Consider the following 15,010-nt stretch of genomic DNA (forward strand, 5'->3'; position numbering starts at 1 on the left):
GTTCCACTATGGTCAAGCTTTTGGGTGTCAAAGGGTACCATGGTTAAGAGTTTGGACGCGTTAGCAAGGCAGCCTCCCTTGAGGGTGTATGCCAACGAGCGGCTCTGCGAGTTTGTGATGAAATCGAACTCGACTCCATGGTTTGGGTGGATTTAAAAACTCGGATGAACCCTTATTGTCATGAGCGTTTTCGGGTTGATAGAGCATAAATCCCCCGGGCTAGCCACATACGTAGAACACGTACTATTGTGGCAAAATAGGTGACCTAAAATTGCATATGCATATGTGACAATGCCAATTAAATCGCAGGAATACAATTCAAGAATCTTTCAAGTCTCATCCACTCATCTCAATTAAATACCGATCACTCAAATCGATAAATAACCAAGAATCCTCCCCAGTGGAGTCGCCAAATTGTAGGCGTCGCTCTAAGTGCGCCTACGTTAAAAGCATGTTGTGAATATTCTTGGAAATCATAGGAAGTGGGAATTGACATAAAACGATTAGGGACAAGGAAAGTAGGGAGCCGCCAACAAGTTTTTAAGGAACTTGTAAACCGTTCACGGATCATAAAAGGCAACCACGATAAGGGACAACGATAGGCAACAACGATTGACCCGTGAAGGTTACACCCCATTCATAATCCATGAGATTACTAACTCCATATGGTTTGGAACCACGAAAGGAGGATCGGGGATGATGGTACGAAGTGAGTCATGGAGTCACATTCGCCCGTATTAGCCTCTATTCGATTCTTATAGTGAAAAGTGATTCCTGCGATCTCAAAGACATACAAACAAAAATTCAATTTGCTCCAAACTATTATTAAGCTAAGTTGGTTGAATATTAATGCAACACATAGTTCTAAAATATTGTGATCATTCGATTAAATAACAAGATTAAAAAAGACCTAAACCGGTTGTCCAAATAATCTTATTAGGCGTGATTTTCAATTACATATTCCCTTTAAACATGCAATATGGTGATCATAAATAATAATAGAATAAACATTAATATTGGAAGCAATTTAACAATAATAGTGTAAGTGAAATCAAATATAAAATAACCTAATCATGATACTAGCAATAAGAAAATAAAATAAGAGTAATTAAATTAATTAATTACTCACATTCCACGCGTTCCTTTAAATTGCTACATCATGAATAAACTGTTAGTAACTTCAATAAAAATATAAATCAAATAGAAATTAAATTAAATAAATGTAGATTTGATTTGGTCCAAACCCTCAGTTATTTATACCATTCATGCCTTGGTTTAAGGACGGAACCTCGGGTTTAGTATAGACTCCTTGGAGTGCTTAAGGGAAGAATGGTGTAATTAGGAATATAGGTTTAAAGCTTAGAATATGGGAGAGAGAATAGAATAATTTTTGGTGTAAAAGAGAGGAAGAGAGAATGATTTGATGATCAAACTTGTTAATGAATAGAAAAGGGGAGATATGACCTCTATTTATAGAGAAAAAAGAAGGTCGAAGAATCAAGAAAAGATAAGAATTCGAATCGGATAAAATTCTTGCGATAGACAACAGTTTTTGCGATTTTTTTTTTATCATATCTTTTGATCCAGAAATTGGAATAAGATAAATAATATATAGTTGGAAAGATCTTGAAGTCTAATTTCTAAGACAATTAGAATCAGATTAAAATATTTTGTAGAAAAAAAGATATGGCCGAAATAGTGAGACGGTGTGAGTTTTGGATAGAGTTTTACATTTAATTCATATTTTTTTCGTTATAGCTCGAAATTGATATTATAATATATCATTGGAAAGATAAATTTCAAGGGCTATCCAACCATATAAAATTTAAATAAAAACTATGAGGCACAAAAATAATATATGTCTATCTTTGCATGTCTTTCAATTCGGATAGAAATAGGATTTTCAAAAAAGAAGTTTTATTCAATTTCAAACTCTTTAATCTTATCTTTTCAAAACGGATAATTAAGATCTTGTAGAAACTTATAGAAGCTTCTAATTAATCCTAATTGGTTTAGGAATGGGATTAAATAATTTGGACCCTCCACATGATCATTGGGTCATAGGTAAGGTGGGCTTAGGTTCAGTTTGGGCTCGGCTTAATATTTTGGCCATAACTTATTCGTTATAACTCGGATTTGGGCTTATAATATATCGTTGAAAAGCTCTTTTAAAGCTTCATCCAAATATTTAATCATTTGACCCATATTATGGACCAAAATAAACTGGATTAAACGTTTTTATAAAAAGGACATGAAATGAATGATTTTAAAGGACACGAAATGAATTATTTTGGGTTTAAAGGCACGAAAAGAGGAAAATAAGTTATGGTTTGGGAAAATGGGATATTATTTGGGTTGGTTTATGAAATGAAAATATGGATTTAAGAACTCCAAGATAAATACTCAACCCGACCAATAACGACGGTAAAAGGTTGTTCATCATCGGATTTGGTTTTGGGGAGACATTTTTAGGTGTCTACACTCACACACTACACTGCCTTTGTCTCCATATATAACCCCAGCATCTCTATTCTTTCTTTTCTTCTTAGCCCTTTGTTGGCAAGTAATAGAAAAAGTTTCAGACTTCCCATGATGCATCATGTTTCCATTGATGTCATAAAGGGGCTTACAAATCATCCCCATGAACATGGCTTTAATTTTGTATCTCTTGGACTATTGGCATCTGTAGGGGTTTTCTTCCTTTATTAAGAGGTAGAACCTCCTTGTTTCAAGGTTCATGTAGAACCATTTTTCATCTATGTGTATAACTTGTTGCATATCCATGGAAGTTGGATCCCCAAGTGTTGGAATAGAATGAATATGCCATAATGCCCACATCAATCTAGCCACTTTGTGATTTGATGTGAGTGCTAGATGGTTGGTGCTTATATGTGTTCTTAATCTACCCTTTTTCTTCAAGTAAAACCATGTGACACTTTCAGTTTAGCTGCATAACTTTTTTTTTGTTATTCTTTTGTACAAAGGCACTGACTGCAAGAACTCATTAGAAATTTCTCTGGGTTTAAGACCAGTTTTCCCTAGTTTTTTTTTCTCCTAACATCTATGACATTCCTTTGTGCTATAATTTTCTTAATAAGCTGACACACCCTCAGTGATGTGCTTTTGTGAATGCCATATTTCCTTGCCATTTGTGACAAAACCCCCTAGGTAGTTCCCCACCATGCATATTTAAAAGAAAATAAACCACCATTTGTCTTTTTTGCTGCACAGTCAATTGCTTCCTACTTGTCATATGTGCCTCTTCCTGTTATTTCTCTTCACTGCTATCCCCCCTGCATTCTCCTCCATGCTCTCATTAGCACTGTTGTACTAAACTGGTCCCTCATTTAGTAGTTGTTTTATATCAAAAACTCCTGATCGAAGTATTCTTCCATGTGTTTTGTGTCCTTGTTTGTTGTGTTTGTAGATTTCAAGGATGGTGATGAAGTTTTTTGGTTGTTGTTGTTCTTTGAAGTGGTGAGAGAAATTGAGAAAGAATCAATTGGTGTATTTCTATTCCATATGATGTGGGTATATAAATACAATATAGATAGGGTTTGCATAGATAAGAATATAAACCCTAGACCTATCTAGAATATTCTAGAATTATACAAGTAATATAACGGACATCCACATTATATTTCATAACACTCCCCCTTGGATGTCCATTATCGGAGATTATGCTTCGTTAAAACCTTAACAGGAAAAACCCTGTGGGATAAAAACCTAATTAAGGAAAAAGAGTACAACATTCTTCGTAATACGCTCCGGATGCTGCCTCATTAAAAACCTTACTAGGAAAACCCAATGTGGGACAAAACCATGGTCAAGGGAAAAAGAGTGCAACGTGTATTTTCTCCCCCTGATGAATACATAACGTGAAATCTTCTAGTACAATAAATCCGACGTGATATGGTTTGTTGGATAACTTCTCCCATGTAGAAGAATACCATTTCTTGATAATTGATCCTTTCAAATTGAACTTGAATCTTTAAAATCTTCATATGGATTTATGGAGGCGTCTTCATTTCTTCCTACTTGTGGAAATAATATAAGTGTTTACCACTATTTCATTTGTTTCGAATTTTCTTAACAAGTATGCCTTCTTCTAGAGGTCATATATACTATAAAATGATGATCAATTATCGATCACATCATCCAAACATAATTTCATGGCAAAACTTCATATCATTATATATATATATATATATATATATATATATATATATATATATATATATATATATATATATATATATATATATATATATATATATATATATATTCCATTTTCCAATATCATATGAATTAAGAAATTGAACTAATTACATATTTTGCTCATGTCTCTTCTAAACCATGAGAATATTATTCTCACTCAATGGTATCTCAACCCTATTTTTTAATTAGACATTTCATGTTTTATATGAGAGTTCGCCAATGAATACATAGACTTGTTGAATCTCACAAAATCAAACTTTAGCTTGAGGTATCAATGATGTAGTCATATTGACTTTTCATGAGTTTGATAATAATTGCAATATTCAAAACATAAAATATGTAGGGCTGGATATTTAAATACGTCAGTACATAAGTTTTTCAAGAACTCTTCTTACATGAATCATAACAAGCTATTATTAAAACGATCATTAATTATTTCATCACTAGTGTAAGCCCATTGGAATATAAATATTTCTTTGTAAGTTCTCATCAATGTTGTATATACGCTTACTATACATTGGACTTACATTTACACAAACCACAATTTTTATATAGAAACTAGCTAGTGCATGCAATGTGAGATAGAATCATGATAGGATACTAAACGAAATTTCATTGGACTTCTGGTCCATGATAAACTTTTGATCATTATCATTGTGTCGACATCAAAATGGACCTATATTTTGAATCCCTTATTCACTAGTCCATTCTATCATGCATATGCATATTATTTGTCGGTTCCATTGTGTACCGGTATCATAAAATTTATTTAATGTATATTTTGCATGCTATTTTGCAATGATATCTGAATACATTTTCAATTGGTACCATTATGACTTTCTCATATCATAAGCCATCTATTTTAGTTCAGATATCTATACCACTTCTATCTAGGATATTTCTCACACTATGGTATTAATATACTATCATTATTACATTTAAAAAGCATCAATTGCACTATCTTGCTATATATCACATATTTATATTGAAATCGATCATACAATCTATACTTCAGGTGTAGTTATTTAAAGAAAAATTGGCAAGTTTTAACTTAATATATGCACATAATATCATTATCACTATAATAAAAAAAAATGTATCTCTCTATGCCTCTAGATGGGTCATAACATTATAGAAATTAAATTATAGATTTGCAACATATCGATCTCAATACAAAAGTTGGCATGTAACTTTACAAAGTATCATTATAGGGATCAACTAATAATAATTATATAATTTTGCCAACTTACTCTTCTTCTCCCCCTAAGTTGGTAAAATATTTCGAATATTGGGGCAATTGTTCACCAACTTAGAATATAATTTTATGTGCAAAATTTCATCTCGTAGGACAATCATATTCAATAAATTTATCTCTTCCGGAGAGTAATGAATTTTCATTCTCTTCTGGAAATCAATATTAATAGGGGGTCATGAATTGTGCAGTTGTTTATTTTCTTATGTGTTGACCTAAACTAGCCCCAATCAAGAGATTAATCACTTGTATTTAAAGTCACTAATTCTCCAAATACTTTAATAATGAGTTTCCAGTTAGTCAAGATCTCTACACACAAGTTATTTTAGTGAGCTTCTGGTCACTTATCACTTGTTCACATTCAAAATTGTTTAAAACTACTGTATAATCTCTTGAAATATCTTCAAAATAAACTACTAAAATCACAATCCAAATATACCTATATCTCAATGTTTAGTCTTGCCATTCAATTCATTTCATATCATTAACATAAGAGAGCGTCAACACTTTATATTTCATGTCAAATGAAACTTCGAGTTTTCAAAATGGGTAATTATTAAACCCGGATGACCTAATTTAATTATCACATCTAATCACTTTTCTGAATTCAAATTATGGTCAGTTTTACTAGTGATTGCTTTATTAAACATATTTTATGCATGGCCATGAAAGTGATGTGATGTTAAAACACAACCATGTGTTTCTTTATACAATTGGCAAGACTATCAACTAATACTTGATCCAATAATAGTAACTCATGCTTTATTGAAACACTTTGAATATAGTCTTGATACATGCTAATCTTGTTGGACATTTAATAGTCTTCTGAAGTAATTTATATAATCATGAAACATATGAAATTTACTAAAAGTGATTTCTTATAGAAATATAATGGGATCGATCACTTCCTCAAATTTGTCATTTTCAATAGTGTCTTCTTTCCTTTTCGAAGATACTTAATTATCATTAAAACTTATTAATAGATCACGCTTCAGGCGTGCTATAGGTTTATCAGTAATTGATGTTGTCCTTCTGGGATATCAATTTTTCTTAAAGCATTTACAACTAATATATGATCGATGACATTTCTTCATATCCATCTGCAGGATGGTATCATTTCAAAATATTTAATTAACCTGTGGCCACTTCTATTAAATAAATCGTTGATATTTAAGTTAATGTATGTACTAAATTGACCATCAATATATTTTATTAAGGATTACATAAAATAATGGAATTAATAAAATCTCCCCTTAATCCTTGCATATGGGGTATGAAATGAATCCAACAACCTTTAAATCTCTTTCACCTTTTAAGGCATAAATTCTTTTAGCAATGCATGTATCAAGCATAATAAAATTATTCTTATAAACTCTTACTCATAATTCTTGCCCAATTATATTAATTTCTTATAAGTATGGGCATAATAAATATATTTTTGCAAGTAAGTTTCCCACAATGTCATCTATCTCTTGTTCAAATAGATACTGTGCAATCAAGTTTAACTTGCAAATCATATAACTTTTGCATGAATTGAATTCATCACGAAAACATGCATTTGTGTATTATCTCGATCATATAATTATTTCTCACTCATTTTTGGGAATAAAAAAAATCTAGTAATTTATGAATCTTTAATACTCACCCAAAGTGTAATATCTATAATAACCACCAAATTAAATTTAATATACACATCAGTCAATACTTATATATATCATCGAGTTAGTATGTTTCATAATAGTACCCTCTTATAAGGTTATTAACAATATGTCCATGGTACAAAATTAATATCAATTATAATATAATGTATGTACATGAGATAGTATAAAGTACAAAGTACTTCCTCCGTTCTTTTTTACTTGACCCGCTTTGACTTTTATACTATTCACCAACCCACCTTTGACCGTCTTTTGTGAATTATAGGTAAAGAAAAACATATTCATGTAGGATCTTGTTAGAATCGTCTAAATAAGTACTATCACAATATATAACTTTTATAATTTTTACTTATAGAGTAATAAAATTATGGATAGTTAAACTTGTGTATTGGCAAGCGTGATAAAAGAAACAAGTCAAGTAAAAAAGAACAGAGCAAGTATATATTAAAAGAAAAAAAAAAATTGGAACTTCAAGTCCAAGATTGAAAAAGGAGTATACGATTAATATAGTACTAATTAGCTTGCAACTTATTATCGTTGATTTTATAGTTTAAATACAGTTATACAAACATGTACCTGAGTTAATAAAAATACCATTGAAGGGATATGTACAAATATGAAGCTTTAATATTATTTTCGATTAACGTGATAGTATGGTTTGCTCAATCATGCATCACATATAATTATAGTTTGCCCTAAACATATACTGACATAATCAATTGTAATATGAATGATTGAATGTCACAAAATTATGTTCACAACTTATTCATTTATCAGATCATAGATACAAATCACATATGTTTGAACCAATCAAATAATCCAAAAGGGTTAAACATAATCATGCTCATATACGAAATATAAAGAATGTTTGATTCACAATCAACCTGAAGGGGCAGTAATTTTATATTAGGATAATGATCAAAGGCTAACAATAAAACACTATAACCAGATGCATTAGTTCTATGATTATGAATTAAAGGGATATCAACAAACAACTCAATATGAATTCAAATAGATAAATGAATTATTACTGAATGAAAGGCTTATAGTGCAGCAAGTCTAGTTAAGCCCTTTATTACCCAATTCATAAGCTGTTAGGAGTCTAATTTTGTGCGAAAGTCAAACAATACTAAGAAATTGATAAAATACACAATAGTAATAATCAGATTTTGTTGGCAATGCTATAGATATATTTTTGAATTAGTATAACATAGTAAAAAAAAATCAACAACAAAGATTTGATTTCCCCATATATATTATAAAATAATCACATAAATATAAATTAATATGTAATATTGTATTAGAATAATAGTTCATCAAATAAAGCCACAAAATTCTAGAAAACTAGAAACCAAAATAGTCCATTCAACTTAGTAATTTACCACACAACAAAATAATATAGGAACTAAACACATACTAGCTACTTATGTATGATTTTGCTGCCAAGCTACTTATATATGTAGATAGAGCACTAAATTAGATATCCTACGGCATTTGGTCCCAACTAATCCAATACAATTGGGCCTCATCATATAAAATTAAAATGTCATTTATAAGATAATTGCATATAATAATACTAACCTTAATGATTATGGTATCCCTTGTTTCCTCATATATGCAATGTTTTAGGATAACAGAAAGGGATATCATAAATTAAGACATAGTAAAAGGTAGTAGTAAACACATATCAAGTTGTAATTTAGTATTGGAGTGCAAATAATTTATACGTATTATATGTGGTAGCAAATTAGAAAATAGGCATGTCAATATATCATTGAAGTATTTGCATATGTGTATATCACTGCCACCATACTATTATTATGATTATTATCTTTACTATCATTAATAAATAATATTAATTATAAAGTAATTTTCCATCATCTAGAGCGGTGAAAAATTGTTGGAAAAGGCAAAATAAACCAATCATAGATTATTATTCCTATGCTTAATGAAAAGGATAAGAACAATCATATGACACATATATCTAATATTCACCAAACCAACTCAAAATAATAGAACTAATATATAATAAGACAGAGTGTGAAAATTAATTGGTAAATTGCAGGTTCACTGACGGGTGTCATTAATGGCACCCATTTGATGAGCATTTAGGTTGTTTTCTTCCTCTTTTCATAGCTTTCATGCTGAATAAATTCTTGGTTTTATGTCTTTGGTCTTGGTTTTACCTTTCCTCTCTTATTTTGTAGCTTTTGTGCATTTTGTTTGTTTTTCTACTCTTTTCTCCTTTATTTGCTCTATTTTCGTGGTTATAGGTATTGTACGAGGTCCGGGTCTTGATATTGGTGATTTGCTAAGGTGAAAGATGCTTTTGGAGCAAGCTCATGGCAATTGGAAAGCTCAAGATCGCAAGGAAGTGAATTCTCCAAAATTTAGCTTTTGCGCTCTAAAGTCGTGCTCTCATGAACATGGGGTGTTGAACCCACTGTCAAGTGCTTTTTGGGACTGCCACTGTTATTGTTCATCATCATCATATTGCGCGTTCACTCGAAGACCTTAGAAAACACACGAAGCCGCGAGAAGATCCGAAGAAACCAGAAGAGCGCGGGCGCGCACCGTTGTTGCGCGGGAGCTCCTCTGTGGTTTCCGGCTTCGCTCTTCTTCGTTTCGGACCTCTTATAAATACCCTTTTGAACCCAATTTCAGAAAGTTTCATTTTAGATTTTGATAATAATTTTAGCTTAGTTGAGAGTTTCTCTCTCTAGTTTTAGGGTTAGTTTAGGAGTAGATTTTAGAGAGAGAAAGTGATGAATTTCAATAGTTATTGAGAGATTGAAGATTAAATGGTGACAATTGTGTTGAGATCTTCTCTATTATCAATGAGCATTTCTAAACTCTATCTCATTTATTGCTTTGATTAGTTAGTTCATGTTTGTTTGATTTGATTTTGATGTATGATCTTTGATTAGTGTAATTGTTCTCCATATTTTGTTGATTCTTGATTCCTTTAGTTGATTGTTGATAGATGATAATGTTAGAGTAGTTGTTTGGCTAGGGATTGGGTGAAACTTATATGATTGTTTTATTGTGCTTAATTTGGGGATTGTGTTGATTAATCGTTGAGATTAAAGTGATTAGTGGAAGTTTGCATGTGTGTAATTCGATTAGGCCTTGAGAATTATGCTAGATTGCATTGTAGTTTCTTGATACGGACCATTGATTTAGGAATTTCAATTGTCGATTGAATTTGATTAGTGATGCTCCTAGTTAGAGTCTCTCATAGTTGGCGCTAGTTTGACCTCTAGGAGATAGCTTGTTGACTCTTTTGATTGAGCTTGCCATTAGTCTTCACAACCATTAACTTGCATGTATTTCCGAGTTGCTACAATTGTCATGATTACTTGTTGATCCCCGTTCCTAGTGCTTTATTTGTTTGGTTTCTTTGTTTGGTAGTTGGTTAGTGTTCTCTCTTTATCTTTGTCTTCAACCTAGCTTAGATGCATAATTGATAGTGCTTGAACATTACCGTTCCTTTGGGTTCGACCCTTGACTTGCCTCTATGCTAGTATTTAGGTTGGTTAAGTGTTTATAAATTTAGTTTGACCGAGGAAGGATTAGTTTCAACGACCTAGTTCCACCCATCGTCATTCACGATTAGAAAATAACCATTAGATTTATAAAAACTAATATTATATTAAATCTTAAATTGATCGTCAAATTTACCACCCTATGAATTTGATATTAAACTAAATTAATAAATTAAAACTGATTTATAGAAATAGCAAATGCGTAAAATAATAATTCTTACTTGATGAACAATTAATTGAATCACTCAAGGTAGAAAGTTTACAAGAAATTATAATTCTAATAATGCATACATAAAACTGTACTGTTATACAATATTGCAAACTTCGTAACAATACAATTTCGGATCCTAAAACCTATAGTAAGAAAAAATAAAAATTTAAACAATACAAGTACCAATCATGTAACATAAACTAAATTATTTAATATCAAAGAAACTTAGATAATTAAACAAATCATATTATGGCTATGTGATGTTGCTAGATGATTATGCTATGTTATAGGCAGATTCATTAGGAATAGAAAGCAAAAGAATAATACAAGTTAGAACAAAACTAATTCTATTGTGCAAAGAATACAATTGCACTCACGTTACCTTAGACATACACAATACAAAAGATATAAGATGACGACATACCTGATGAATGTATCATATTTTACCCAATTTAATTGTATTGAGCTTTGGTGCTGATAACGTGTTATAAAATAAGGAGAAATGTGAGAGAAATTGAGAGAGAATCAATCGGTGTATTTCTATTCCATATAATGGGGGTATATATAAATACAATATAGATAAGGTTTGCTTAGATAAAATATTAACCCCAGACCTATCTAGAATATTCTAGAATAATACAAGTAATACAATAGGCATATACATTATATTTCATAAAAGGTGCCACTTCTTTTCCTCCTTTTTCCCACTTAATTAAACACCCCTAAACTTAATTAAACTACACTAAAAGTTTTGTCTAGGTGTAGGGAATATTTCAAGCATTATCCCTAGCTTGAACCCCACTGTGATCATACACTAAAGTACGGTGGCGTCCAAAGGGAAAGAAGATAGAGCAAAAGAGTCGCCAACAAGTTTTAGGAACTTGTAAACCGTTCACGAGGTAAAGGTTACACCCCTTAACGATCCAGGAGATTGTCAACTTCAATAGGTCTGGAATCATGACTGGTAGTTCGGGGATGAAAATACAAATCCAACCTAAAAGAGATTGAACCTGCCATAATAATAGGCCTATACTTTATTCTGCTCGTATTCATGTGCGCTTTCTGACTAACATGCAATCATTAGGTTTAACCCTAAGCCTGTTTATCTATGTTGGTTGAATATTAATGCACAAATAAATCTATTATTGGCAATCAATTGAATTATAATCAAATTAACCCTAAACAAGATTATTAATTATCTTATCAAGCGTGATTACAAGTACAAATTCCCTTTAAACATGCATAAAAGGTGTGATCAAGCAATAACAATAAAATAAATATCAAGAAACATGATAATAATCAAAATAATTATAACAATAATTATAATGATCATAATTATTATAATCTTGTTAAAGCATAATCATAGCAAGATCCTAGGCATGATATTAACAAGATTAATAACAAACCCTAGCATGTCACTGATAAGTGGCATTTATACCACTCTTTTATCCTTTTTCTCTAAGGATTCTCCCCTCATTTGCACTTGTTTGGCCCTTTTTCTAAGCATTTTTACTCAGTTTTGCTTCCTCTTTTATTTTCTCCTTTATCTTCCTTTTTCTTAGTCTTCTCGCTTTGTTTTTATTGTGATTTCCATGCTTATGCTTTGTAGGAATCATCGGGATTTTCAAGAGGGGGAAGCTAAGCTCAAGGGAAGATGAAGGAAGCATGATTCAGAAGAGGTTCGGCCAAACCTCCTTAAGGTGTGGCCGAACCAAGGTGTGGCCGAACTTGCTCAGTGGTTCGGCCGAACGTCGAGGCAGGGATAAGATGCAATTTGGCAATTTTGCAGGAGTGGTCGAACCACAAAAGTTCAACCAGACCAGGATCAGGGAGGTTCGACCGAACCTACCCATGGTTCGGCTGAACCTACCATGGAGTCCGGCCGAACCTTCCCATTGTTCGGTCGGACCTCTCCTTTTTTCAGCTGGCTCTGTACGAACTATATAAGTCCCATCTTAGATCGTTTTGATGTAATTTTCGGATGAACTTAGTAATAATTCCATAGAACATTAGCCTAATCTAGAGAGAGAAAATAGATTGTTATTCAAGCATCCTTTATTGTATTCAACTTTGCTCAAGTTTTAATCTTCAAACAATCAAGCAAGTATCCAAGTTTTCATCTTTCTTTAGTAATCTCTTCTCCTTTCCTTTAATATTATTTATTTGCTTTATTGTTACTTATTTTTGTCAATCTTATTAGTTTATCTAGTTATTATTGATTTCATTGATTTCAATCATGTTTTGTTTTGAGTTTCTTGAGTTTATTTCTAGTTTTGATATTACGTTTAATCTCCCTTCTCTAGGCTAAACTTTTATCTAGGGGAAGGGGGTGGAAGATATGATTTGATATTGGATGAATGATGATGGTTGGATTGAACTTATGCCATATATTAATGAAAGACATGATTTTTATTGGCTTGGGAGTATTGTTGCACACTATTTGATGTTTCTAGTTTAAATGCATGAAAGTGATTTGAACTAGACTAGGATCACCTCTATTTTAATGATTGCATGAGAATGAGTTATTAAAGTGGAGTTTTTATGGATTGTGCTTATTTATTCTCTTGATTTGATTGTAACTAATAGGATGCATGAGAATGATCCTTATTAGTGTAGACCTCTTTCATTGATTTGCCTAGACTATTGCATGAGAATGAATTGTTTAGGTAGAATCTTGTATTCTTTGGCATATGTTTCATGATAATCACCATTATTCTCCTCTTTCTAATCATATTGGACACCCCCGTATCCCTAGCGTCTTTTTCTATTGATTTTAATCATCATTTTCTTGCTTATTTGTAGTTTTAGTGTTCTTACTCAACAAAACAAACAAAAACAATCCCCTTTTCACTCTTGCATTAGTGATATTTGATGTTGAATTAGCATGCTTCCCTAGTGGTTTGATCCTTTACTTGCCACTAACTAGTTTAGTGTAGGTTAAGGTATTATAAATGATTAATTTGGTTAGGGTAGTAGCTTAACGACCTATTTAACCGCGATCAAATTTTGGCGCCGTTGCCGGGGAAGCGGCTTGTTTAGCGAATATTATTGCTTTTGTTAAAGTCATTTTGCTTTCTTTTCGTTTTGTTTTTTTTTGTTTTATCAACCTTGTCATTGCTAATTGTTTTCTTAGCTTTGGTGAATGCTTAGGAGGTCTCAAGGAGCGCCCTCACATCAAATTGACCACAAAATCAACCAAACCTTGAGACAAGTTCGTAGGCTTTATCAAGACGAGGAAAGAGGTTTTGGTGATGTAGTTGATAGTGAGAGTGATACTTACTCTTTAAGTTCACCACGGGAATCAATGGTGGGACAAGAGAATGATGTTTTGTTTCGTGAATTTGGAAATCCGGAGGATTATGAGCTCACGGGAGGGATTTTTCTACCCGTCACGGAAACCAACTTCTCAATCCATCCACAATATACTCGAATGGTCCAATCGGAGCAATTTTCCGGAAGTGCAAGTGAGGACTCTATTGAACATTTGGATCAATTCCTTGAATTGTGCACAATGATGCAAACCAATGAAGTGAGTCAAGACTACATTCGTATGCACCTTTTCCGGCAATCTCTCACCGGACGAGCAAAGAAATGGCTAAAGCAAGTAAAGCCTAACACTCTCACAACATGGAGGGAGGTGGTAAAGGCGTTCTTGAAGCGCTTTATCTCCAAAGAGAAGACCGCCGAAATGAGAAGCAAAATTGCATCATTTGAGCAAGAGGCCGATGAAAGTCTTGGTGAAGCATGGGAGAGATTCAAGGAGTTGGTGCAAGCATGTCCCCACCATGAGTACAATCAAGGGTTGCTCATGCAGTTTTTCTACGACGGATTGGAGCCCATGTCAAGAGCCAATTTGGATGCGGGGGCGGGTGGTCAATTAATCAAGATCCCTCAAAATCAAGTTAAAGCCACAATAGAAGAGTTAGCAAAGAATTACTCTTGGGGGGCCGAAGAAGAAACACTCCAAAGAGAGGTGGTATTTACGAATTGGAGAAAGTTGATCAATTACAACATCAAATTGATCAACTAACAAAAGGGCTTTCCAAGTTGAACACGAGTGTGAATGCAAGTTCAAGTGGTGGATCAAGCTCCTCTCAAGTTAACTCTTTCTCTTGTCAAAATTGTG

General features: G+C 32.5%; 1 non-coding gene across 1 annotated transcript; it reads right to left on the reverse strand.

Moving 5' to 3' along the window:
• Window positions 1-14,569: 14,569 nt before the first annotated feature.
• On the reverse strand, window positions 14,570-14,677 carry LOC145641416 (small nucleolar RNA R71). Its single transcript, XR_014115443.1, has one exon. It is a non-coding gene; the product is annotated as a small nucleolar RNA R71 (small nucleolar RNA).
• Between the last annotated feature and the right edge of the window lie 333 nt (window positions 14,678-15,010).

Source organism: Chenopodium album, chromosome 7 (assembly GCF_948465745.1).
Source record: "Chenopodium album chromosome 7, dcCheAlbu1.1, whole genome shotgun sequence".
Taxonomy (NCBI): Eukaryota; Viridiplantae; Streptophyta; class Magnoliopsida; order Caryophyllales; family Amaranthaceae; genus Chenopodium; species Chenopodium album.